A 26,144-nucleotide genomic window follows, 5' to 3' on the forward strand; every position below is an offset into this window, starting at 1 on the left:
ACCGGTATTCTGAGTAATAGTCAAAGAATAGTTATAGCATACACCACCCCTTTAGGGCAGATGATTAATAGTAAGTCAGGGGCAACATTATAGGCCACCTTTGTCTTACAAACTGATTGTTATGAGAGGTTTGTTAAACTGTTGAACCCGTTGTGTGGGGTCATGGTAAGCATGACCGCATTTAATATGAAACATAAAAACTTGATTAGGATTTTGACTCTAATTTTTTTCTTTTGGAAAAAGTGATATTGGTAGCACCTCATTCCTGCAGAGGCTTCCTCATTCTGGGAGTACTGCAGCTTCATTTTTCCTTGAGGCCAGGAAGCTTGTCCTTTTAGGTTACTTGGATCTCCTAAAACAGCCTTAAAGCTTTGCTTTTCTGTTGAGAGAAACCTCTGAAAAGATTTATCTTCTCTGAATGTATTAATATTAATACATTTTTTCTTCTTTTGTTTATTAACATGGACAATTATTTTGGTTTTTCTAATATTAAACCTACCTTGGACGTTGTTTGCTAGTATTTAAGAATTTTGCACTAATATTTATGAACGACAGCCTGTAATTTTCTTTTGTTGTGCTGCGCTTGATATCAAGGTTATTACAAGTCTCAAAATGAGTCAGGGAGAGTATCTTTATTTTCAGGAATATGTTGTGTAAGATTCTTTTTTTCTTTTTTTAAATTTTATTTATTCATGAGAGACACACAGAGAAGGCAGAGACATAGGCAGAAACAGGCTCCCCATAGGGTGCCCAATGCAGGACTCGATCCCAGGATCCTGGGATCACGACCTGAGTCAAAGGCAAACATTCAACCACTGAGCCACCCAGGTGCTCACAAAATTATTTCTTAATTGCATGTTTGAGAGAATCTGTGAAGCTATCTAGGCCTAGAATTTCCTTATGAGATGATTTTACAATTCTTGATTGAATATTTTAAGATTTTAAGACTATTCATATTTTTGTTTCCTCTTGAATTAGATTAAACAAGTTAATTTTTTCTAGGAATTTGTTTCATCTAAAATCTCTAATTTTTTGGTATGATACTGTTTGTAATATGATCTTATCATTGGAATATCTAATTTTGAGCAGTTTTCAAACTGTTCTGTAGAACTACACGGGTCCCTGAGATCAAAATGATCTGGGAGGTCAAAACTATTTTCTCAATACAGATTTTTTTTTTTTCTTTTCCACTATGTTGACATTTGCAGTGATGCTGTAAAAGCAATGGTGAATAAAACTGCTAATACCTTAACACAAATTAAGGCAGTGGCACCAAACGGATGTATTACATTTTTCATTGCCATACATTCATAGAGTTTTTTTTTTTTTTTAATCCAGTTTTATTTAAGAATGTACTTGATGTGGGATGCTTGGGCGGCTCAGTCGGTTAACTGTCTACCTTCTGCTCAGGTGAGGATCACAGGGTCTAGGATCGAGCCCTGCATTGGGCTCCCGGTTGGGTGAGGAATCTGCCTCTCCCTTTCCCTCTGTCCCTTCCCCCTTCTTGTGTGTGCTCTCTTTCTCTGCCAAATAAGTAAATAAAATCTTAAAAAAAAGAATGTCCTTGATGAAGCAATAAAATTACTAATTTCATTAGATCTTGACTCTGAGTACTTGCCCTGTATACTGAAGCATGACAAATCATCCTCAGAAAAAGTACTTGCTCAGCTGAGATATGAGCTGGACTAGCTGGTTTTATCTGTACCCATTCCTTTTTTTTTTTTTTCTTGAAAAAACAGGAGAGGCAAACTTCCATTATTTGAACTTATGTATTTGACATTCATTTTTCTCAAAAAGGAACCAAGTGAACCCAACGCTTCAAGAAAAACATCTGTATTTGTACCCAGTCATTAAAAATAAATAAAACTTTCCAGTAAAATTTAGAATTTTGGAAAACTTGTACCTAATACCGTGAGCTTGACAGCTTCTCAGATACTTAAAGGCTTTTCTTGTGAGGTGTGTAATGATATTAAAGAATGTGATTTTCTTTTTCTTCATCTTGTATTCTGAACTCTGTCAATTTGGAACACTTGCATAACACTGTGATTCAATATTTTCCAGATGACCAACGTGTAATGATACTAAATCACATATGAGTAAAAGATCCATTCAGAATGCAAGATAAACTAATGGAGTTTAATGTAATAGAACATGAAAAGTTCATTGATAGGGTTTTAGAATCCACAGTGTATCTAGCCTCCAGGAAACTGCCATTTGTTGAGTTCCTCCAGGAAACTGCCAGGAATATCAACAGTTATTTGAAATAATTATTAAAATATTCTCTTTCCCAACTATATATCTGTGTGAGGCTGGATTTTCTTCATATACTTACATACTTTAACCAAAACAACAAATTGCAGAATCAGTCTTAAAAATCCAGTTGTCTTAAGATCATAGGGGAAGAGAGGAAAAAATAAACCAAGATGAAATCAGAGAGGGAGACAAACCATAAGAGACTTTAATCATAGAAAACAAACTGAGGGTTGCTGGAGGGGAGGGGAGGGGGTAACTGAGTGATGGACATCAAGGGGGGCACGTGATATAATGAGCACTGGGTATTATATAAGACTGATGAATCACTTAGCTCTACCTCCGAAACCAGTAATACGTTATATTTTAATTAATTGAATTTAAAAAAAGAATCTAGTCTTCTATAAAGTCAGATATTACAGATATTTGCAAAAATATAATGTTTATCTTATCAAGTTTTTTGGAAAATAAATTTTTTTTAAATTTTTTTAAAAATTTTTATTTATTTATGATAGTCACACAGAGAGAGAGAGAGAGAGAGAGACAGAGACGCAGGCAGAGGGAGAAGCAGGCCCCATGCTCCGGGAGCCGGACGTGGGATTCGATCCCAGGTCTCCAGGATCACGCCCTGGGCCAAAGGCAGGCGCCAAACCGCTGCGCCACCCAGGGATCCCCGGAAAATAAATTTTTAAACAGGTTTTTTCATATAGGTATTATTTATAGTAACACATAATGGGCGTACCTTTTAAATAAATTAATAAATGTTTTAAATATTTCTCACATTTAACTTAAATTTGAGAAATATCAATAGATAATAACCCAGTTAAAATTATTCAAAAAATTTCTCAGGGTTCCTGGCTGGCTCAGTCTGTTAAGAGTCTGCCTTCAGCTCAGGTCATGATCTAAGGGTCCTGAGATCAAGCACTGCATTGGGCTCCCTGCTCAGGGAGGAGCCTGCTTCTCCTTCTCCCTCTGCCCCTCCCCCTGTTTGTGCTCTCTCTCTCTCTCTCTCTCTCTCTCTCTCAAATAAATAAAATCTTTAAAAACTTATATAAATATGTAAGTAAAAATTTTAAAAGTGTAAAGGGGTCCCTGACACCAAAAAGTTGCTAAACTGCTTGCTGACCTACAGAAGTCATGATGACATTTCATATTTATTTCTGACATGCATTTGTCCCCCTTTCCTTTAAAAAAAAAGTGGGGGGACATGTCCTGGTTTTTATTTTTTAAAAAAATTTAAATATTTTTAAAAATTCAGTCTCCTTTATGGTTTTCAGCTTACTTTCAAAACAAATCTATAAAATGATGATAAATACATTAATAATTGCATTAACTAATTTTAACACTCCATAGGCCTAGTACAGTCTATGCATGACTGTATTTCTATATCTTATTCTACAAATTACCCCAAAATAACATAAAATCAGTTAAAATTAGGCCCTCCTGGAAGCAGTGACATCCCAGTAGCAAGAACACACCTGGTTCTCAGATTTTGGTTTCTAATACAATTATCTAGTAGAAGAAACCAGGGCTCCTTGGAGAAATGGCTGATTCAAGGACTGAGGCAAGAAATATGGGAGATCGGCCTAGAGCATCTTAAAGTGCCAAAAAGTGCTTTTAAACAAACTGAAAATGATGAGACTATGTCAAAGGGACATAGGAGGCAACTGAAAGAACTCCCAGTGGTCAAAGGTAGAATAATGTAAACAAGAAAATAAGTGTAAAAGTAGTATTGAATTCTAATGCAGAGTATATACCCATGGCTCCATGTGGTATAAATACATTGTTGAATAAATAAATGGTGAAGAGACAAATCTCCTGTGCAAAAGAACTCCAAATAATTTATGTTGGTACTCCATCTTCAACCCCACTCTTTGAGCATGGTCTCTGCATAATGACTTCCTTTTAAAGAGTCCACTAATGAAAGGAGATTGGGAAGAGTAATTTTACAGTGGAGAAATCTGATAAAAACTACCTAAGCCAGGTCAATAGTGATAAGTCATATGGATAGTTCCAAAGATATGCTGTAATGAAAATGGCACTTTTATCCCTGTGGTCTTCCTCCCTAAAACCCATGACCCCAGTCTGATTATGAGAAAATCACCAGAGAAATTGCAATAGAAGGACATTCTATAAAATACTTGACCCATATTCCCCCAGACTGTCAGGGTTTTAAAAAAACAAGGAAAATCTGAGACATTGTAGCCAAAAGGAGCCTAAGGGGATATAACTAAATGTAATATGGTATCCTGAATAGGATTCTGCAACAAAACATATTGTGTGAAAACTTTGAAAAAAGTATAGATTTGATTTTTTTTTTTTTAAGATTTTATTTATTCATGAGATACACAGAGAGAGGGAGAGAGAGGCAGAGACACGGGCATAGGGAGAAGCAGGCTCCATGCAGGGAGCCCAATGTGGGATTCGATCCTGAGACTCCAGGATTATGCCCTGGGCTGAAGGCAGGCGCTAAACCACTGAGCCCCCCCAGGGATCCCTGATTTGACTTTTTAAAAGTTTTTATTCATTCATTCATGAGAGAGACAGAGAGAGTCAAAGACCTATGGAAAGGGAAAAGCAGGCTCCCTGCAAGGGAGATTCCAGGAGATTCGATTCCAGGACCCCAGTATCAGGACCTGAGCCAATGGCAGACATTCAACCACCGAGCTACCCACATGCCCCAAAAGTATGGATTTTAGTTAATAATTATATATCCGTATTAGTTTATTAATGTGCCATACTAATGTAAGATGTTATTAAAATGTAACACCAGCTGTGGAGTCAGTATATGGGAATTCTGTACTATTATCAGTTTTTCTCTAAATCTGAAACTGTTTTTAAAAGTAAAGTCTATTTAAAAAACAAAGCACTGAGTCCCTTAAGTATGTTTTTAAACCCAGAAATCACATACTTAGCAACTTTTACCAGATATTTGCTCATATTCCACTCTTAAATACATTTACTCCTGGACCAACCTAAGTTTTTAAAAATCTAGTAAAAGAGCAATTTGCTTGAGGGTGTTGCATAATTGATTCTTATAAACAGGCCCAACATTTATTATTTTGTATTTAATGCAAACTTTTGGCCTACTCACAAATGGTAAAAAGTTGTATTTATTGATCTTAAATTCTTTTCAGGATCATTTTGAATTTTTTATCTTTAAATCAATCAAATTTTTTATTTAAAAATATTGACCATTTCGGGACACCTGGGTGGCTCAGCGGTTGAGTGGCTGCCCTCACCTCAGGACATGATCCCAGTGGAGTTCTAGGATCCAGTCCCACATTGGGGTCCTGTATGGAGCCTGCTTCTCCTCCCTCTGCCTGTGTCTCTGCCTCTCTGTGTCTCTCATGAATAAATAAATAAAATCTTTTTTTAAAAAAATATTGAACATTTCTTAGAATGTATAATTTGTTACTTGAAAGTCCTTTCTTATTTTTTGATATAATCTTACCACATTTTTGGTAAAGATTTATTCATTTGAGAGGGAGAAAGTATGTCCACAGGCATGCATGAGCTGGGAGGTGGCACAGAAGAGAAGGGAGAGAATCTCAAGCAGACTCCCTGCTGAATGTGGACCCCTCTGCAGGGCTTGATCTCACGACTCTGAGATCATGACTTGAGCTGAAATCAAGAGTTAGGTCGCCCAACCAACTGAGCTGCCAAGGGATCTCAGTCTTACAACATTCTTAATTTTTTTGAGTGTAGCTAACACACAATGTTACCTTAGTTTAATCTTAACATATTTTTAATAAAGAAAGGTATTTGTTTCAAACAGTGAGTAACTGATTTCTCTATTTTTCAGAATAAATTTGCCTTGGGGGGGGATCCCTGGGTGGCTCAGCGGTTTAGCACCTGCCATTGGCTCAGGGCGTGATCCTGGAGTCCCGGGATCGGTCCCACATCGGGCTCCTTGCAGGGACCCTGCTTCTCTCTCTGCCTGTGTCTCTGCCTCTCTCTTTCTCTCTCTCTGTGTGTGTGTGTGTGTGTCTCATGAATAAATAAATAAAATCTTAAAAAAAATAAATTTGCCTTGGGTACTTGAATGGTGATTTGGTTATCTTTTTATTACTAAAGCTAGTGTCATTGGGACTATATATTGGGAAAACAGCATTTATTGCCTCTAATCCACCTATTTTATTGTTGAGGGGAGAAGGTGGGAAGCATGTACTGGATATTTTCCCCTACTAACAGACAAAATAAAAAAAAAGTAAAAACTAACAGACATACTTAGTTTTGACAAAATAAACATTAATTTGTAGCATTTTAATTAAAAACTGAAAATGTGCATGCTAACAAATCCAATCTTATTAAACAGTTGCAACCCTGTCACGAAGACAAACAAAGCCCTATTTTATTTACTTTTGGTTTATTTGTAGATGGAATGGAAAAAGAAAAAAAGATGATCTCTTTTGTCCTTTGAATTTTTTTAAAAGAATTTATTTATTTGAGAGAGAGAGACAGAGAGCACAAAGAGGAGGAGAGGCAGAGGGAGAATCAGACTCCCTGCTGAGCTGGGAGCCCGATGTAGGGCTTGATTCTGGGACCTGGAGATCACAACCTGAGCCGAAGGCAGCCGCTCAGCCATCTGAGCCACCCAGGTGCCCAGATTTTTTTGAGTCAACTAGTGTAAAGAAAGAAAATATTTGAAGAAGCTAACTAATATTAATAGCTAAATCATTCCAGTGGCCTGTGGTATTCCAAACTCATGCTTTTCATTTGCATAATCATACTCCTCTTTTTTTTTTTTTTAAGATTTTATTTATTTATTCATGAGGGACACAGAGACCGAGAAGAGAGGCAGAGACACAGGCAGAGGGAGAAGCAGGCTCTATGCAGGGAGCCTGATGTGGGACTCGATCCCGGGTCTCCAGGATCACGCCCTGGGCTGAAGGGCGGCGCTAAACCGCTGAGCCACCGGGGCTGCCCCATACTCCTCTTTTAGCAGAAATACCTTCCAAATAATAAGACCAACCCCCCCCCCCCCCAAATTAGACCAAAGATACTGGTATAGAATGGTATATAGCAGGTAATTCAGGTGTTATTCAAAGAAAATACCAATTTAATATTAGGCATCTTTTAAAGTTAAAAATTACAAGAGCTTAGGGAAAGGTTTAGAATCAGAAATCTAATATAAATAGAAGTCTCAATGCAAGAAATCTGTTCATCTTCACCTAGGCCTATGCCAAGACTGTAGAACTTCAAGGAATGACATAGCTTGGTAGAAATAATACAGCTTGGCAACTGAGTGGCCCAGTTAGACTCTTGAGGTATCACATCTGGTATAATTACAATCCAAATGACAGTCTTTGAATCTATGTATTATGAAAAGGAGGACATCTGGTGCCAGTTAAGTCTTGTAAGTATACTTGCTCACTTAGAAGCCATGTGATAACATGGCTTCTAAGATAAATTTTGTGACACCATATGCTAAATTTTAAAGCATTTTTCATGAAATAACTCAGTGTTCAGACCAATCTAAGTAATAAATTTTGACCTCCATTTAAAAAGATAATCTTAATAACTATTAAGTAACATGTTAATTAGTAAAAAGATAGGATTATTTGGTTGTAGTTTTATTTGATATGTTTTTATGTTGAAGAAATTCAGGGGGGGATCCCTGGGTGGCTCAGCGGTTTGGCGCCTGCCTTTGGCCCAGGGCACGATCCTGGTGTCCCGGGATCCAGTCCCGCGTCGGGCTCCCTACATAGAACCTGTTTCTTCCTCTGCCTGTGTCTCTGCCCCCCCCCCCCATAAATAAATAAATCTTGAAAGAAAGAAAGAAAGAAAGAAAGAAAGAAAGAAAGAAAGAAAGAAAGAAAAAGAAAGAAAGAAAGAAAGAAAGAAAGAAAGAAAGAAAGAAAGAAAGAAAGAAAGAAAGAAAGAAAGAAAGAAATTCAGGGGCTAAGTATGTTGTAATTTTGAAACATTATCTAGTACTTATTCATTCATTCAACTGGAACTTACTGAGCACTTAGTATAGACAGTGGGGCTATAGCAGTGAAGAAAACAGTCTTTGCCCTCTATGGAGTTTACATTTTGTGGTGTCTATGGAGTTTACATTTTGTGGTGTCTATGGAGGAGAGAAACAGGGAATCCAAAAATAAGTCAATATGTTACCATGCTAGTTGGTAATAAGTCATTTGAGAGTAATATAGCAGTATAAGAAGAGAAAGGGAAAAAAGAGGGCCATTGTGGGGTAGAGGTTTACCTGTTTTATAAAAGATGCTCAGGAAAGTGCCCAATAGTAAGTGAGGAAGCAAGAGTATCTGGAGAAGAATGTTTCAGATCGGACAAAGGTTGCAAATGCCCTGAAGTAGGAGCATGCTTAGTGTCTTCAGAAACAGCCAGGAGGAGGCCAGTGTGGCTGGAACACAGGTACCTGAGATCAGATGTGGAGCTGGAAGGGCAGGAAACAGTATTAAAATATTTAGTATCTTGTAGTCCAGGCCATTAGAAAGTCTCTAATTTTATGCTTTCAGGGAGAATAGAAGGAGACATGCAAGATTTTGTCTGGAAAAGTTGTGGACAGCTTTGAAATGGGCAAAAAATGATAAGCAGGTTTTTATCTTGCTCATCCATTGGATTTACTGCTGTCTCATTTTCTTTGAGTTACTTTGGAATTCTATAATTTGTAGAAAACTGTTAAAAAATGTGCACAATTCTTAGTCATAGGAATGCAAATTAATTGTGACCAGTAGAATACAATTGATTATTGCCCTGTGAATATACCCATTTTACATCTATTTGTAAATTCACACCAGAATTCCCTATTATTTGAGGGTGTGTGGTTCTTAGAATTTTTCTTTGAATCTGTTGTAACATTTTAATGACTCCCTTATTAGTTAATGACTTAAATGATATCTTGGACATATGTTTATTTTATGTTGTGTGTGGGTCATGATTTTTTTTATCATTAAAAAAATTCAGTAACACTTTTTGATAGAAGTAATCTGGTTGCTCCATTCAGAGAAGACTGGAGCAGGGCAAGAGCAGAGGCAGAGATTAATGAGAAGCCTATTGCAAAAATTCAGACAAATGATGGTAACTTGAACCAGAGAATTAGTGGTAGAAATGCTAAGCAGTGGTTGAAATTGGTATGTATTTTTTTTTTAAGATTTTATTTATTTATTCATGAGAGACAGAGAGAGAGATTGAGAGAGAGACAGAGACACAGGCAGAGGGAGAAGCAGGCTCCATGCAGGGAGCCCGACGTGGGACTTGATCCCAGGTCCCCAGGATCAGGCCCTGGGCCAAAGGCGACACTAAACTGCCGAGCCACCTGGGCTGCCCAAAATTGGTATGTATTTTGAAGGTAGATCTATCTGAAAGGATTAATAGATGGAGATAGATTTTGAAGATAGATCTGAAAAGATTGATAGATTACATAGTGAGAGAGTGAGGTGTCAAGGATGACTATAAGATTTGGAGGTACTAATCATAATAAAATTTAGTAAAGTTAAAGAGATCTTTTTCCTAAAAATTAGTAAAAAAAAAATCCTTTTCCCTTTTAATTATTTTTAGGTTGGTAGTTTTTGTTTTCTGTTCTTAGGAATTTAGTTGGTTTGAGTAAGAAATGTAAAAGCTCGTTACCATGGCTCTTTTCTCATAAGGTATTTTCTCCAGTGGTTAGAGTGCCACATATAATTACTATATTGAAAATATAGTAGCAACTTGTATCAGTCAAGGTTCTGGCAAGAAATAGGACTAGGACAAGTGTAATAGAAAAGAAGTCAGTGAAGGGGTTATTTGCAAAGTGTAGGCAGGTTAAAGGAAACCAGCAAGTAACGATGACCAGGTTAGCTAGCGATAGCAAGAAGCTGTTACCGCTTCTGTTTTAGTATATGTGCTGCCGAAGCGAGCACCTGTTACCGCTTCTGGATCTGAACGGGACAGTGGAGGGAATGATTACTTGAAGCAACAAAGGCCATACTTACGGGAGAAGGTTGCCTGATAGGAGCCGTCAGAAAAGCTTTAGTAGGGACTGGAGCCACAGCCAGCCTGGTCTCTTGGCATTCCATGCAGCTCAGGCTTCTAGCGAACAGAGCAGAGTGGGCTCTGGAGGGTCAAATGGAAAATAGCCAAAATTGCAAATAACTTTTAAACTCTACCATAAAAATAATGAAACAAATTGATGTGCTTGAGCTTTAAAAAGAAGAATTACTTTTTTTAGTAGTAGTCATAAAAACTCAGTTGAGTAGTAGTTTAGTTTAATGACATTAAACTAAACAAGATTATTACAGCTAAAAATCAAACATAAAATTTGGTTAAGACTTAAAAGGTTTTTTTTTTTTTTTTTGAAGATTTTGTTTTTTAAAATAATCTACACTCAGCATGGGGCTTGAAGTCTTTTTGATTTAGTCTTGGAAGTGTGTTTCTAAATTATCCATTTCTTCTTTGTCCAATTTGTTGGATTATAATTGTTCATAGTAGTGTCTTACGATCTTTTGTATTTCTGTGGTATCAGTTGTAAGTTCTCTTTCATTTCTGATTCTTATTTGAGCCTTTTTCTTGGTGAGTCTAGGTTAAATTTTGTTTGTATTTCCAAAGAACTAGCTCTTAGTTTCATTGGTCTTTTGTTTGTTTGTTTTTTTTTTTGTAGTCTCTCTTTCATTTATTTGCACTCTGATCGTTATTATTTCCTTCCTTCTAATTTTGAGCTTTGTTCTTTTTTTTTTTTTCTAGTTCCTTTAGGTATAAAATTAGATTGATCTTTCTTCTCTTTCTTGAGGTAGGCCTGTGTCATTATGAACTTTCCTACTAGAACTGCTTTTGCTACATCCCATAGATTTTTGGATGGTTGAATTTCCATTTTCATTTGTCTCAAGGTATTTTTCTTTAATTGTCTTTTTAATATCTTCATTGGCCCTTGGTTCAATAACATGTTTAATTGTCACACATTTGCAATTTTTCTAGTTTTCTTCTTAACTAATTTCTAGTTTCATACCATTGTGGTTGAAAAAGATGCTTTTTATTTCAGTCCTCTTAAATTTTTAAAAAGATTTTATTTATTTATTTGAAAGAGAGGGAGTGCACACAAGAGGGGGGTGAGCAAAGGGAGAAGCAGACTCCCCGCTGAGCATGGGGCCCGAGGTGGGCCTTGAGTCCAGGACCCTGAGATCATGACCTGAGTGAAGGCAGACACTTAATTGACTGAGCCACCCAGGTACCCCTCAGTACCTCAAACTTCTTAAATTTGTTAAGATTTGTTTGGTGGCCCAAGATACGATTTATCCTGGAGAATGTTCCCTGTGTACTTGAGAAGAAGCTATATTCTGCTGCTTTTGATTAGATTGTTCTGTATGTATCTATTAAGTCCATGTAGTCTAATGTGTCATTTAAATAAGTATTTCCTTTATTTTCTGTCTGGATTATCTATCCACTGATATAAAATTCTCTGCTATTACTGTATTGCTATCAATTTTTGTCTTTAGGTAATATTTTCTCTATATATTTAAGTGCTCCTTTGCTAATGAATAAATATTTACATGTGTTATATTCTCAAATTGATCTCTTTATTATTATGTAATATCATTGTTTTTTATTACACTTTTTGTCTGATAGGAGTATGGCTATACCAGCCTTCTTTCCATTTCTGTGTACATGAAATGTCTTTTTTCCATCCCTTCACTTTCAGTCTCTGTATGCCTTTAGATCTGAAGTGAGTCTCTTGTAGGCAACATATAGATGAGTCCTTAAAAAAAAAATGTATCAGTCATTCTTTGATGATTGGAGAATTTAGTTTACTTACATTTAAAGTAATTATTGGTAGATATGTCTTTATTGCCATTTTATTCATTGTTTCCTGGCTGTTTTTGTAGTTCTTCTTTCTTCTTCTCTTACTCTCTCTTCCCTTGTGTTTTGATGCCTTTCTTTAGTGTTGTGTTTAGGGTTTTTTTTTCATTATCTTTTGTGGCTCTGTTATAGTTTTTTGCTCTGTGGTTACCATGTGGTTCATATAGAACAGCCTGTATATTTAACAGTCTATTTTAAGCTGACGGCAAGCTTAAATTTAAATGCATTCTAAGAGCTCTAGACTTTTGCTTCTCCCTTCCCACATTTTATGTTTTTGATGTCATATTTTACATCTTTTTATTTGGTGTATTCCTTAACAAATTATCATAGTTGTAATTAATTTCTACTTTTGTCTTCTTCATTCCAGCTTACAAGTAGTTATATTTTCACCTTTACCAGTGACATTTTTACTTTGTGTTTTCTTATTAGTTGCTCTTTTCGTACTCTTTTCCTGGCTTTAACTTTTGACATTTTAATTATAAGGTGTCTTGGTGTGGACCCTTTGGGTTCATCTTAGTTGGAACTCTCTGTGCCTTCTACATCTGGATGTCTGTTTCCTTATCCAAGCTAGGGAAACTTTCAGCCATTATTTCTTCAAATAAGTTTTCTGCCCCTTTCTCTTTCTCTCTTCTCCTTTTGGGACCTTTGTAATACAAATGTTGCTTTGCTTGATTTTTTTCTTATCAGTCCCTTAAGCTGTCCTCACTTTGAATTGATTGATTGGTTGATTGATTGTTGCTCTGTTTGGGTGAGTTCCACTGCTCTGTCTTCCAGGTTGCTGATCCTTTCTTCTGCTTCATCTAGTCTGCTGTTGAACCCTTCCAGTGTGTATTTCATTTCATTATATTCTTCACCGTGGTGACTTCTGTCTGGTACTTTCTTATATTTTCCATCTCTTTGGTAAAGTTTTCACTGGTTCATCCATTCTTCTGATTGGTGAGCTTCTTTATGACCGTTACTTTGATCTCTTTATTAGGTAAATTATCTTATCTCTTTTTTATTAAGGTCTTTCCTGGGGTTTTATCTTGTTCTTTCATTTGGAACATATTCCTCTGTTTCCTCATTTTGCATATCTTTCTGTATGTTTCTATGTAGTAGATAAATCACTTATCTCTCTCAGTCTTGAAGGAATGGCCTTGTATAGATGATGAACTTATTGTTAAACCTTGCTCTAGCTCTTGGTTGTTTCTGAAACTTTTGTGATTTTCTGAGTAGTCTGATTTACTCTCGATAGGTCCTAGTTGATGAGAATGTGCCAAGACCTGCCAGTGTTCCAGAGGGAGTGATCTCAGTCAGTACCTGTTTCAGGCCCATTGGAAGCCAGATTCTCAGGCTTTTGAAGTATGAGAATATATATAGTCTTGAGGGATTTGTAGTCATAAACCCTGCTGACTTCCAGACTAGCAGATCTGGAGGTGTCCCATGGGCCACACTTGCAAAAATCAGGGCTTCAGAGGAGTCTGAAAGCTCATTTCTAGGAATTACCAGCAATCCGTGGTACAACCCACGGAGGGTACACAGATGGTTTCTCCCTGCTTATGTTCCCTGAAAGCACCTCTGTAACCCCTGTGGCAAACCTGAATCCTGTCTCTCCTGGTACTGAGGTTATGTTTCTGTTTGCTGTCTGTGCAGTGCCTTGGGTGCAGTAACCTGCCTAGAACTGTCTTTCTGATTTTTATAGTCCTGTGGAGTCCCTTTGGCTCCCAGGGCCAGGTGATCAAGGGACATCCCCTGTGTGGACTGTGCTTACCCATGGGCTTTAGTCAGACTGCTAGAGAGTGCCAAGGGCAGAACAAGCCTATAGTTGTAGCAAGGCAAGAAGCTTTAGGGGTGGGGCATGCCCATGGCTTTGGCAGGCCTGTGTCTGCATGTGCCTGCCTGCAATGGTAACATAGAGGGAGAATGTGCCACAAGAATGGCACTTGCTGGGATCTCTCTCCGCAGAGAAACTCCCAACTGGTCCTTGCTTCTCTAGCAGATACTTTAAGATTAGTGAATAAATCTCCTCCACATATAATCCAGTTACCTCTCAAACTGCTGCATTTGTACTGGATTTAGGGATAAGTGGTAAGACAAGGGATAAGATCCCCACAGCTCCCCAGGTTCCCTAGACATAAACCCTATTGGTTTCCAGAGCCAGATATTTGTGGGGACTTGTCTCTCTGGTGAAGGCCCCAAGATTAGAGTGCCTGAAGTTGGGCACAGGCTTTTCACTCTGTGGGGAGAGCCTCAAACTATGAGATTGCTCCTTATTGTGGGTGGTTGTGGTGGGGGTTGAGAAGGTAGGATAGTTGGTAAGACTGTGTCTCTGCCTCACTTCCCTAACTGTATGTGGCCCTTTTATCCCTTCTGGAGGGAGCTGTTCAGATAGCTAGTTTTTAGCTTTTTAGTGGGAATTTTTTCATATATAGCTGTAGATTTGGTATGTCCATGGGAGGAAGTAAGTTCAGGGTCTTCCTATGCATTCTCTTGGACCACTTCCTAGAAATTTTTATATCATATTTAATGTTTTCCTTTGGGGTGCCTGGGTGGCAGGTGGTTAAGCATCTGCTTTAGCTCAGGTCATGATCCTGGGGTCCTGGGATCAAGCCCCACATAGAGCCCCATGTCAGGCTCCTGGCTCAGCAGGGAGCCTACTTCTCCCTTTCCCTCTGCCCCTTCCCCTGCTTGTGCTCTCACTCTCTCTCAAATAAATTAAAATCTTAAAAGAAAAATATTTTACTTTAGACTCACAAGGTTAAAAACACATTTTATTGGGAGCACGTGGGTAGCTCAATTGGTTAAGCTTCTGACTCTTGATTTTGGTTCAAGTCATGATTTCAGGGTGGTGGGATTGAGCCCCACATTCAGCAGGGAGTCTGCTTGAGATTCTCTCTCTCCCTCTCCCTTTATCCCTCCCCCCTGCTCATGTGTGTGTGCTCTCTCTCTCTCTAAAATAAATCCATCTTTATAAAAAAGGCCTTTCTTTTTTGTGTTTTACTTAGAATTAATTGAATATGATTTTTAAAAATTCAAAGAACCATTATATTTCTAAATATTTAAGAGCTTTTTTTGTTGTATCTTTCCCTTTGTCCTTTTAATGCAAGTGTTTAAAATTTAGTTTAGTCCTAGAAAATTACTTCAACTGAAAAAAGGTAGGGGCATCTAGGTGGTTTAGTCGGTTAAACCTCTGCCTTGGCTCAGGTGGTGATCCCAGAGTGCTTGGATTGAGTCCCGCAGGGGATTCCCTGCTCAGCGGGGAGTCTGCTTCTCCCTTTCCTTTTTTTCCTCCTCCCCTGTTCGTTCTCTCTAAATAAATAAACATAAATAAATACATAAATAAAATATATATTTTTAAAGATTTTATTTATTTCTTCATGAGAGACACACAGACATACGTGAGAGAGAGAGGCAGAGACACAGGCAGAGGGAGAAGCAGGCTCCATGTAGGGAGCCCGATGTGGGACTCGATCCCAGGTCCCCAGGATCACGCCCTGGACTGAAGGTGGCACTAAACCGCTGAGCCACTGGGGCTGCCTCATAAATAAAATCTTAATAAAGGTCAAAGTCATCTCATCAACTTCAGACTAGTAGTGGAACATTGTTAGTGACTGGGAACTCGGTTCTTTTTAGAAGATGAAGTCTGTTTTATTCTCACAGACTTCTGGGGTTTGGTCCAGTTTCTGTTTTCAGGAGCAAGGAGCAAGTTAATTCTATTATTCCATGAAGCAGAAAGAAATTTGATGACAGCTGACTCTTTCTGCTCTGCTTTTCCTTACTGCTAAATAACTCTTTTCTTCAAAACTAACTTTCCCTGGTTTCTGCAGTCTTACCAATTAGACACTGTTTCTTATCCCATCTCACCTTGAATCATTCTGTTCCCTAGGCTTTTGTGATGGCACAGTCTTGAAGATTTTCTTTTGGGTTCTTGGACGGTGCCTGTCCAGTCTCTTTTGTGGACTTCCCCTTCCTCTGAAGTTCTCTTAAATACTGGTATTTGAGTTTCTGTAGGTCTTACTTTTCTTCTCATTGGGCACTCTCATCTTGTCTCATACCTTGCATCTGTAAGTTGATGACCTAGATTTATATCTCCAACTCAGATCTTTTTCCCACCTCTGTACCTGTATTTCTGTTTGCCTGTTGCCTATTCCCAGATGGATATCTCAAAGGCATCACAATGCATTCAAAACTGGGCTTACCTACTTCTCCAAGCCTTGTGTCCTTCCTGTGTTGCCTAGCCCAGCTCAGTAAATGTACATTCCTTGAGTCTTGCTTTCTTCCCCGTTTAATCAGTCATCAAGTATTATTAATGCTAAATTTTATGTTTTGCTCTAATCCATCTTCCTCCTTTTTCATTGTTTACTACCCTAATTCAGACCCACCCCACAATTTTTATGACTGCAACAGCCTCCAAACCTGTAATAACTATAAAAAGTTGTTGTTGGTGGTGTTTTTAAGCTTACCTATGAGGAAACATAGATTCAGAGAGGTTAAATATGAATTCAGATTTCTGTTGCCCTAAAACCCATGATATTTTCATTCTGTCATGCTGCCTTCTGGCATTATCAGAGATTGATACTGCCTTCTGCTGGAGGCATTTAGAATGCTAAAAACAAGACCTTTCATTTTAGATTCTGATATGGCATACTAAAATATATTAAGACAGCAGAGCTGTTGTAGGCCATTTATCAACTATATGAGAATTAAAATCTTGCCTTAGCTGCATTATGCCTTACATATCACAGGATTCATAGTTTCAGAGATTTCACATTTGTAATTTGCATGTAGAAAATATTTAAGACTTTGACAAGAATGTTACACGTAACCTAATTAAATGAGACTAATATTCTTTGTAGCTAACTGTTGAATTAGGTTCACAGATTTCTTTTTGAAAAAGTAAAGTAGATAGCTTTTCAGCCAGTACTGGTGGAAAAAATATTGTGAAAGTGAGACAGGGTAAAACATCTTAAAAATTCTCACTGTTTTCTATAGACATTTGTTTTCTCCACATTTGCCTTTAAAAAAGAAATATTCTCACCATTGCTTTAAAATTATATTTTATCTAAGTTGTGCTAAAAGGGAATATCCCCAGTGATTTTAGCTGTACTTTTGAAGATAGTTCTTCAGAATTACCTTGACCTTGGATGATTGATATCCTGAGGTTAAGATCAAGGTAAAACTAAAGGAAAACAAACCATAAAACAGTACACACTGTTTTTGTTAAAAGTGGTAGACAGGGAAAGTATTCTAAATTTGGCTTTTAGTAAAACTTTGATTAATTTTTTCACTTCATTTCTCCACTTGAAGAATGAAGAAAATAGTTCCTAGCAGTCTACACTGAAAGATTTCTCTAGACAAATATTTATCAAGACTCAAAAGAACACTGGGTTTTGTACTCTCTGAAATCCTGTCACTTGATGGTAACTATCTTCTAGCATCTGAGAAGGAGCAGAGAAAAAAAAATTTTTTTTAAAGATTTTATTTATCTATTCATGAGAGACACACACAGAAAGAGAGAGGCAGAGACACAGGCAGAGGAAGAAGCAGATTCCATGCAGGGAGCTCGACGTGGGACTCGATCCCGAGACTCCAGGATCATGCCCTGGGCCGAAGGGAGGCACTAAACTGCTGAGCCACCCAGGGATCCCCGAAAACAAATTTTCTTAACATAATTCCCTTCATGTTATTTGTAATGAGTTGATAGTTTTCATTGTATAATATACTTCATTGATTCTAAGAGACTTTTTCCCATTTTATTTATAGAAATTTAGGCCTACTTACAATCAATGTGTAAGTACAAGCATGTCTTAGTTCAAGTGGCAACTTCTTTTCTTACTGGTGTATAAATTATTAGCCTTGAAATCAGTTGTGTCTTAGCTTTGATGAAAAACAATGTGTATCTCCATTGGTATTCAAAGTAATAACAACAGCAGTCATACATTGTTATTGTGGCCTCAATACCTGAGGATCACTTTTGGTCACCTTTATTTTCATAAACATAACTATGACTAGAAAGTAAGCACATAAGCCTTTTGATGCTTAAAATTGCTGTAATGAAGCTCATGAAGTAAATATCATATATTTTAACATAAAATATTCCATTGTCTGAGTACAGGGCTGTATTTTGCACCTATTCTTAATACGTTTAGTTGTCTGATTATAGAGTTCACAAGAATTCAAGAGTAAAAAAGAATGCACATGCATGTTTAAATGACAGTTCTAGGACCTGCTGTACTATCAACTGAGAATAAGGGTGACCATAAAAAAATAATTTAAAAACTTTTAAAAAAATGACATAAAACCCAGAACTGGCCATATAGTGCTATTTCAGTAGGGACAGACAGCCTGATACAAATAAATCACCCTGATTACAGCTTGGAAGAAATTCTGTCAAAATGTGGTCTCTCTGATTCCACTGGCATTTCCTCTAAGGGACAAAATGTATTTTATTTTTTCATTTTTGAGTGAGAAACATTTGTTATTGATTAATTTCCCCCTCTTATTGCTTATTAGAGTTTTAGAACATATTTTGCCCTGAAAATATCTGAATAATAACTTTTGTGATACCTTTCAGATATTCTGAAATAAGGTTTCAGATATTTCAGATATCTGAAATAGAGACCCCGTGGTCTCTAGATCCTGATCATCCTGGAGTGACATTTTTAGGCCTTAGGGCTAAGAATTGAGCACAGGTTGTAAGAAGGTGCTAGAGAAGGAAAAAGAGGAGAAATACCTAAAGAGCATAACATGGTACTAAAAATGTTCCAAAAGCTTTCAGTGGGCAGTTGTGCACCAGATGTCCAACTGCATTTCTATTATTTTTTTAAAGAATTTATTTATTTAATCTGTGTTCCACCAACTGAGCTAATCAGGCACCCCCAACTGCATTATCTTTGTAATAAACCCAAGCTATGTATCTCCACAAAGTCTTAGTATTACAGGAGCCTTTCAGGACATTGCCCTAAGACATGAATTCTGAGCATAACTTTGCTGGCTGTGAGCACCTTTAGCCTCAAAGTGGATGTTAAGTTCTGTGTATTGGCAGGTTTCCAGCATTTACTAATTAGGTTATGCCTACTTAAATACTCCTGGCAATTTCCCTTGGCCACTGCATTCTTCACACTCTGCCCTAACCTGTTTTGTATGCAGTCTGCCTTTGGGCTCTGCTCAGACATTTATAGCTTTTCTTTCAAAAGAAGTTTTTAATAAAGTATTGATTTGTATATTCTTTAGCTAATAATTTATTGTTGATTATAAAAGCAGTTTACACTGTAGAAAATATAAAGAGAAAAATTTGCTCTTCATCCTACCAATGGTGAACCAATGTTAATATTTTAGTGTGTTTTAGTCTAGTCTCTTTTTCTGGGTATATGTATTGCGTGTAGGGGTGGGAAAGAGAAAAATAAGTGTGAATGTTATTTTTAAAAATGAGAAGCCTCTTATATTTGCTACTGGGCACAGAGAGTAATTTTTAATGTAAGCTTTTTGTTTTCAGAACAATTTTAGAGTCATAGAAAAGTTGGAAAGATAGTACAGAAATTTTCCTGTGCCCTTTACCTGGCCTTCCCTAATGCGAATTTTATGTAACTATGGTACATATTTCCAAACTAAGAAATTAACACTGGCACAATACTATGAACTACAGATTTTATTTGGATTACCCTAGGTTATCCACTGATGTCCCTTTTCTGTTCCAGAATCCAATCCAGGATACCATATTGCATTTTATAAGAATAGTTTTCTTCTTTGTTTCCACTTAACTTTATACCACAAACATTTTTTTTTTATCATTAAGTGTTCGTTAACAGTGCTTATTAATGGCCCCATAAAAGTTCATCAAATGGATAGATGTACTCTGATGTAAATATTTCTGGTTACCTTTGTGTGTTGGGTGGCATTTGTGAGGTTGAGGAGTGTTAAGAAACACACATATCAACCATTTTTATTAGTGGTGTCCTTCAATCAGGTAATTTTAATGCTAGGTTATAACAGTAATTTTTTAATGCATTGCTTCAAAAGTAGAAAATAATCACGTTTATTTTCCTTTGAGAATATGTTTAAGAGCATTTTAGATTGAGTTAAATGCTGAAACTGATGAGCTATTCATGAAGCAATTTGTTTTGAGGGTTATTTAGAGTTGCTTGGCATTTGCCTAACCTTACTTTAGACAGATTGTGTGTACGTTTTATATACACGTGCCAATATTTAGCCTTTTGAATACGAATCTAGTACTAGCATGATACCCACCTGTGTTTGGAAATTCAGATTTATGATATATTCTACTTATATACTTAAATATTCGGTTTTGAAAATTACCACTTTATTTCCTTCTCTGATATCCTTCATTAATGTTTATTTAGTTCTAGGATAAGTATATAATAGAAAAAGCAAAGATACCTATAGAGATTTTTTTTTTTAAGATTTTATTTATTTATTCATGAGAGACACAGAGAGAGAGAGGCAGAGACACAGGCAGAGAGAGAAGCAGGCTCCATGCAGGGAGCCCAACGTGGGACTCTATCCTGGGTCCCCAGGATCAGGCCCTCGGCTGAAGGCGGCGCTAAACCGCTGAGCCACCTGGGCTGCCCCTATAGAGATTTTCTTGCATGTCTTGTATTATTTTGTGGATATTTACAGCTTGATTGATACTGAATGTGTTTCATATTTAACATGAAGTTTGAAGTTAGAGTGGCTTGTGTTTACTGTTTTGTTGTTTTACAGAATTAAGCCAGATGCTTATTAAGAACTATTTGGTGTACCTACTAAGCAAAATATAAATTCATACTTAGGTTTTACTGCTGTTGCTCAGTTCGATAAAGCCTCAAAGGTTAAATATTTATTATGTTAGAGTTCAGTCTGGGCTAGTGGACTATTGTCTATTAGGAAACTTATAAACTAGAGGTTTATTATGAGGATTAAGCAATCATTTGTTAATTTGACACAGTTGTATGAGTTAACATATAGAAATGCCCGAGTTGAAGAATATGAACCTGGAATTCTAATATGCAGTTCTTACAGAAAATTGAATGCATCATCTCCATAAGATCAAATATATTTATTTCAATTTTCAGAGTTAATGATAAATGTTTTCTGGAGAATGCCTGTACTTTCTTACTGCTATCTTACATGTCTTCTTTCTGTGGTGCAGGCTATGGGTTTTTAGTGGAGTGAGTTACGTGATCTGTCACATAGAATGTTCATCACTTTGATGTTGCTGGAGGGCAGTATTTGATTTCCTTGTACATATTTTTATATCACAACATAAAGTACTAAACTAAGAGTTTCTTTGAGAGTTCCCAAGGTTGATGATATTTTTTTTCCTATGATTGAAGGTGTTGGGATTGTTGCCCATTGGGGCTAATTACATTATTGAGTTAGCTAAGGCAGAGTGACTCATCTGCTGAGTTTGCACATCTGTAGTTGTCTTTTTATTTCTTAGGTCAGAGATATGGACACTCAGACTTAATTGTATAAATTTCATCACCAGTGTTTCTAGGTACAAGTATATTTCAAGGTTTTAGATGACTCCAGGATTGAATTATGACCAGTATAATTAAGATAGAGTGGTGTTTTATATCATCTTCCATTTTAATTTCTCTTGTTTTATTTTTAGCAAGGCATTTCAGTACCATTTTCTGAGTATTTGCTAAGTGCACACATATAATTGTTGATAGGTAGATAAATGGTAAAGATATAGCTATATAGATTATTTCATTTCATTCTTAAAGCCAAAATGTATGATTGAAAGGAATTTCTTCAAATTCAATGTGAAATATGAGGTTAAAGTGGGTAACTTTTTTTTAGGTCTGGAAGGAGTAGCTGAGATTTAGATCAGCATCCGTTAGTGACACACATTGCAGGCAGGTCCAAAGGCTGTTGGGAGAATGCTTATGTTTATAGATAGGTGCTGTGACTGATAGGTTAGGCTTTGGGCATCATAGACTGTAAAATACCATTAATTGTATTCTTAGGAATTAAAAGTTCTCCTTGTATGGATCCTAGATTCTTTTCCTCTATAGGACAGTATTGTGGTAAGACATTAGTGTCATCTTTAAGATTATAGGGGAGAATGGGAATTGTGGAAGTGCAAACTACCCCTTCATGAAATGGCATGATCCTGTCTTCCTACCTATCTCTTAATATTTTCCCATGCATACACTGCATTCCAGCTGTAAGGAATTACTTGCTGTGTCTGGAGCAGGCCATGTCCTTTTATGCTTCTGTGCTTTTGCATGTACTCTTCTTGATCTGGGTTGCCCTTGCCCTCGCAAACTCCCCTCAGTCTTTTAGGACTTGACTTAGAGGTTACCTTTCTCAGGAGGCTTCCTGTCATTTGTCTTTCCTTCTGCTGTGAAATAGATGTTCTGATTACACTGGCCTTTGGGCTTGTAACCCAATCATGTTTTCATTTTCTTGTCTGCCTCTCTCACTAAACAGTAAATTCCTTGATATCAGGGAATATGTGTGTTTCTTATTTCTAGCATTTAACTCAGTGCCTGGCAAAGAGAGTTGGTGCTCAGAATATGCTTGTTGAATACTTCAGTGTGAAGATGGAGAAGTGAATGAACTCAATTTTTTATTCTTTTATTCTCTCAATATTGATAACTTTACAAATCATTGTTATGTACTAAGTAATTTTTGCTGTCTTAAGTAAAACGGCTATATCTGAAATAAGGAAATGTTACTTTGCTAATATTTTAGATTTATCCACAGGAAAATGAATTGATAACAGTTTAAATATACATAAGTATGTGCTTAATTTTTCTTGATCATGCTGGTTTTACTTATCTCTTACAGAGAAAACAGAAATGAGAGGAATCTGGTTTAAATTGCAGTACCAGGAATTTAGATTAGACATAAAGAGTTTCCAGAAAATAAAGTACCAGATATTGAAGTGTGTAAGTAATGTAATTGATTTTTTGAAGAGTTTAAAAAGGAGGGTGGTGGTTAGATGGTTATGAATTGCAAAGTGACTCACCAACATAGTCCCTAGTAAAAGAAGAAACCTTAAGGAAGAAACATCTACTTAGAAATATGCAGATACTACCATATTCATGGATAGATGCTTAAAAGATAGTTGGGTACTTTTTTGGTTTTGTGTGTTTGTGTTTGGTTCAGATTTTCAGCTAACACGAAACAATATTGCAGGTTACTCTACACAGAAAAGGCTCTGGTTTTGGTGACTAGCAGACTATACAGAGAAATCTCTTCTCTTAGCTTGTTTTTTGTTTGTTTCTTAATTCTTCCTCAGGATAGGGCAGCCCAGGTGGCTCAGCGGTTTAGCGCCGCCTTCAGCCCAGGGTGTGATCCTAGAAACCAGGGATCGAGTCCCATGTCGGGCTCCCTGCATGGAGCCTGCTTCTCCCTCTGCCTGTGTCTCTGCCTCTGTGTGTGTGTGTGTCTCTAATAAATAAATAAAATCTTTTAAAAAAAGATTCTTCTTCAGGATAATATACATAATACAAAATCCTTAGCAATGCTAAGAATAAGCAGAAAACGAACACATACCAATAGCCAGTCAGACCATTGACCTAAAAGAACAAGGTTTTTAAATGTCATTCTCCTGATTGTTTTAATGTGATTGAATGTGGCAGTGAGCTGGGCCCCAAATTTAGAGTTACATTGCTGTGCTTCTAACTATAGAGATTCTGTCCTGACTACATTTGAACAGAACTACTGTAGTAGGAGCCAAGTTCACCCTCAGTGCTAGTGAACTGAAAGAGCAAATATACCTTCCTAAGCACCAAATTTATAATCACACTCATGAATAGAGTTCAGTGTTCTCTTTGCTTGTCATTCTGCAAGAATCATATTGGAATAATTTAAGACAGCTTTACTAAATTTATTAATGTAACTCTTGTTATGAGGATAGTGCTTAAGTTTTAGGCTTCTGTGCTTATAGTGCAAAAGGCTCCTTTGTAATACAAGAGACAGGATTTTACCTGTAGCGGTGATATAATAATTCCTTGTCTTCTTAAATGCTATATATTTTTCTAAATGTTTTGATAACTAGAATTTATTTGGTTTTTACCATAACTCTGTGAACTCTAGGTATCCTAATCTTGTAAATGAGGGCATTTAGGCACAGAAAGGTTGACTGACCGCCATCTAAAACATTGTTTTAAGATAAATTATTGTTATTATTTCAGTGGCTAACATTTACTAATTGCTTACTATTTACAAGGCACTGTTTTAAGCTTTTTATATATATTAATTAATAAGAGCTTGGGCTTTGGAGTCAGATTTGGATTTAATTCAGCTCTTCCTCTGATCAGCTGTTGACCTTGGGAAAGTGACCTAATTTCTTCAAGCCTTGGTTTCCTCATTTGGAACACAGAAATAACGATAGTACCTACCACATAGGTGGTTTTACAGATTGACATAATCCAACTGAATCTATGTCTAGTGTACAGTGAAGGCTTTAAAACCAGCTTGCTATTGAAAAATAAGATGTTAATAGATAATATTTAGTATAATTTTTAGCTTCTTGATAATTTTCCTGGTAAATCATTGTATTCTTCTGGATTATGGAGTAGTGGTTGATCTGATATAGGATGCCTATTTTACAAAGTAACATCCATGTTACAACAAAATTATAACTCCATACAATGTCTATAACTACCTCTTTCCTCTCATTACCTCCAAATCCGCCTTCTGCTAGTGGGGAGAAACCAAAGACAGTTAAGAAGTCATGGATAGTCTCTAACGCATTCATGTTTCAGAGTCAAATGCAGGACACCAATGGTCCACTGGATTATGTTCATTCTAGGAGTGCTGTGATATATCAGGTATCTGGAATTCAGAATGAGTTTTTGTATAGAAAGCATCCTTTTGAGTGAGGCGCATAAAGTCTTTCAATCTCTGATACAACTGACATGCTGAATATATGCATTGAAAAACAGTAGAAGCTAGAAGAAACTTCATAGTACTTTGGCAGTGCTGATAATCAAGAAATTAAAATGATAAAACTGAATATATATTGATACTCATAAAGTATAGGGGAATAGGAAGTATCAGTAATCCGTCTCCCCACCTAGGCAACAACTGCCTGGGCAGAATCTTGCATGACTGTTTGGTACTCTAGACTTATTGAAGACTTGCATCTACCAGAAGGCCTGGACACAAATTGTGATTAATTTCAATCAATCTCAGCTCTTGGAACAGCTACCCATCTTTTCCTCCCAGCCCTGTGCAGCTTACACACAGCTAGCCTTAGAGAGCCAAGATAGGCAAAAAAGATCGTCTTTCCGAATGTCAGGGATTTGTGCTTGGGTTACTGATCGCTACTTCTGATCACAGAGGTGCACACAAGAAGTGGTAGCCACCCATTGTTGTACCTTCCCCCACTGTTGCAAATCCCTTCTCTCCATCTAAAGTGACTTCTAGGACACCTAAAGGGCTAGCACCTTCTTCTGCCCCATTCATTTTTCTCTTTTTCCCCTTTTGGGAAGCAGACATTAAGGACTACAACATTCAAAAACAACTGCATATACAGGGAAAATTCAGAGGTGACCACATATCCCCAGGAAAAGACCTAGGGAAGATCTGAAAAGACAAGACCTTATGTTTACATGTCAGACTGTTAACACAGAGACAGCCTACAACAGTTAAAAAAAAAATTAAAATAGTGACAAAAAACAGCAAAGGGAAGAAGGAGGAGAGAATCTGCGAGATTGATTGTATTCTTAGATTAAAATGTCCATTTATAACAAAAAAATCATAAAACAGACAAATAGGAAAGTATGGTCCATTAAAATAAACAGAAATTGCCCCTCAAAAAATCCTGATGATGACATATTACAGAAAGATGAGAAGAGTGGTCTTAAAGATGCTCAGAGAACTAAAGGAAAACGTGGAAAACAATAAAGAGAAATTGAATAGAAATTCTGGAGCTGAAAAGTACAATAACTAAAATGAAAAAATGAGGAATAGAAAGAAAACAGACTGAAGAAAAATGAACAGTCTGAGAGACCTGGGGGACACAGTGAAGTGGAACAACATACATACTATTGGAGTGCTAGGAGGAGAAGTAAGAAAGGAGCAGAGAGTTTTTGAAGAAATATCCCAATTTCCCAAATTTGATGAAAGACGCAAATATAAACATCCAAGGAGCTCTTTGC

At 36.9% G+C, this 26,144-nt stretch overlaps 1 protein-coding gene and 1 long non-coding RNA gene across 8 annotated transcripts in view; one reads left to right on the plus strand and one right to left on the minus strand.

The window, feature by feature from the left end:
- FRS2 (fibroblast growth factor receptor substrate 2) overlaps positions 1–26,144 on the plus strand; it is a 110,198-nt gene that overhangs the window by 63,970 nt on the left and 20,084 nt on the right. For 4 of the 7 annotated variants that reach the window (XM_077913795.1, XM_077913793.1, XM_077913798.1 and 1 more), the window contains one exon: positions 22,822–22,922. The exons of the other annotated variants lie outside the window; for them this stretch is intronic. The gene's annotated coding sequence lies outside the window, so the exon portion shown is untranslated. The remainder of the gene's footprint in view (positions 1–22,821; positions 22,923–26,144) is intronic. 7 annotated transcript variants of the gene reach the window in all.
- The window catches only part of LOC144323399 (uncharacterized), a 41,922-nt gene continuing 24,245 nt past the window's right edge, over positions 8,468–26,144 (minus strand). Inside the window, exons 3-4 of the long non-coding RNA XR_013388833.1 lie at positions 10,188–10,308; positions 8,468–8,650 (exon numbers count right to left, since the gene is read on the minus strand). This is a non-coding gene — a long non-coding RNA (uncharacterized LOC144323399). The remainder of the gene's footprint in view (positions 8,651–10,187; positions 10,309–26,144) is intronic.

The sequence above is a fragment of the Canis aureus genome, chromosome 11, assembly GCF_053574225.1.
Source record: "Canis aureus isolate CA01 chromosome 11, VMU_Caureus_v.1.0, whole genome shotgun sequence".
In the NCBI taxonomy this organism is placed as follows: domain Eukaryota; kingdom Metazoa; phylum Chordata; class Mammalia; order Carnivora; family Canidae; genus Canis; species Canis aureus.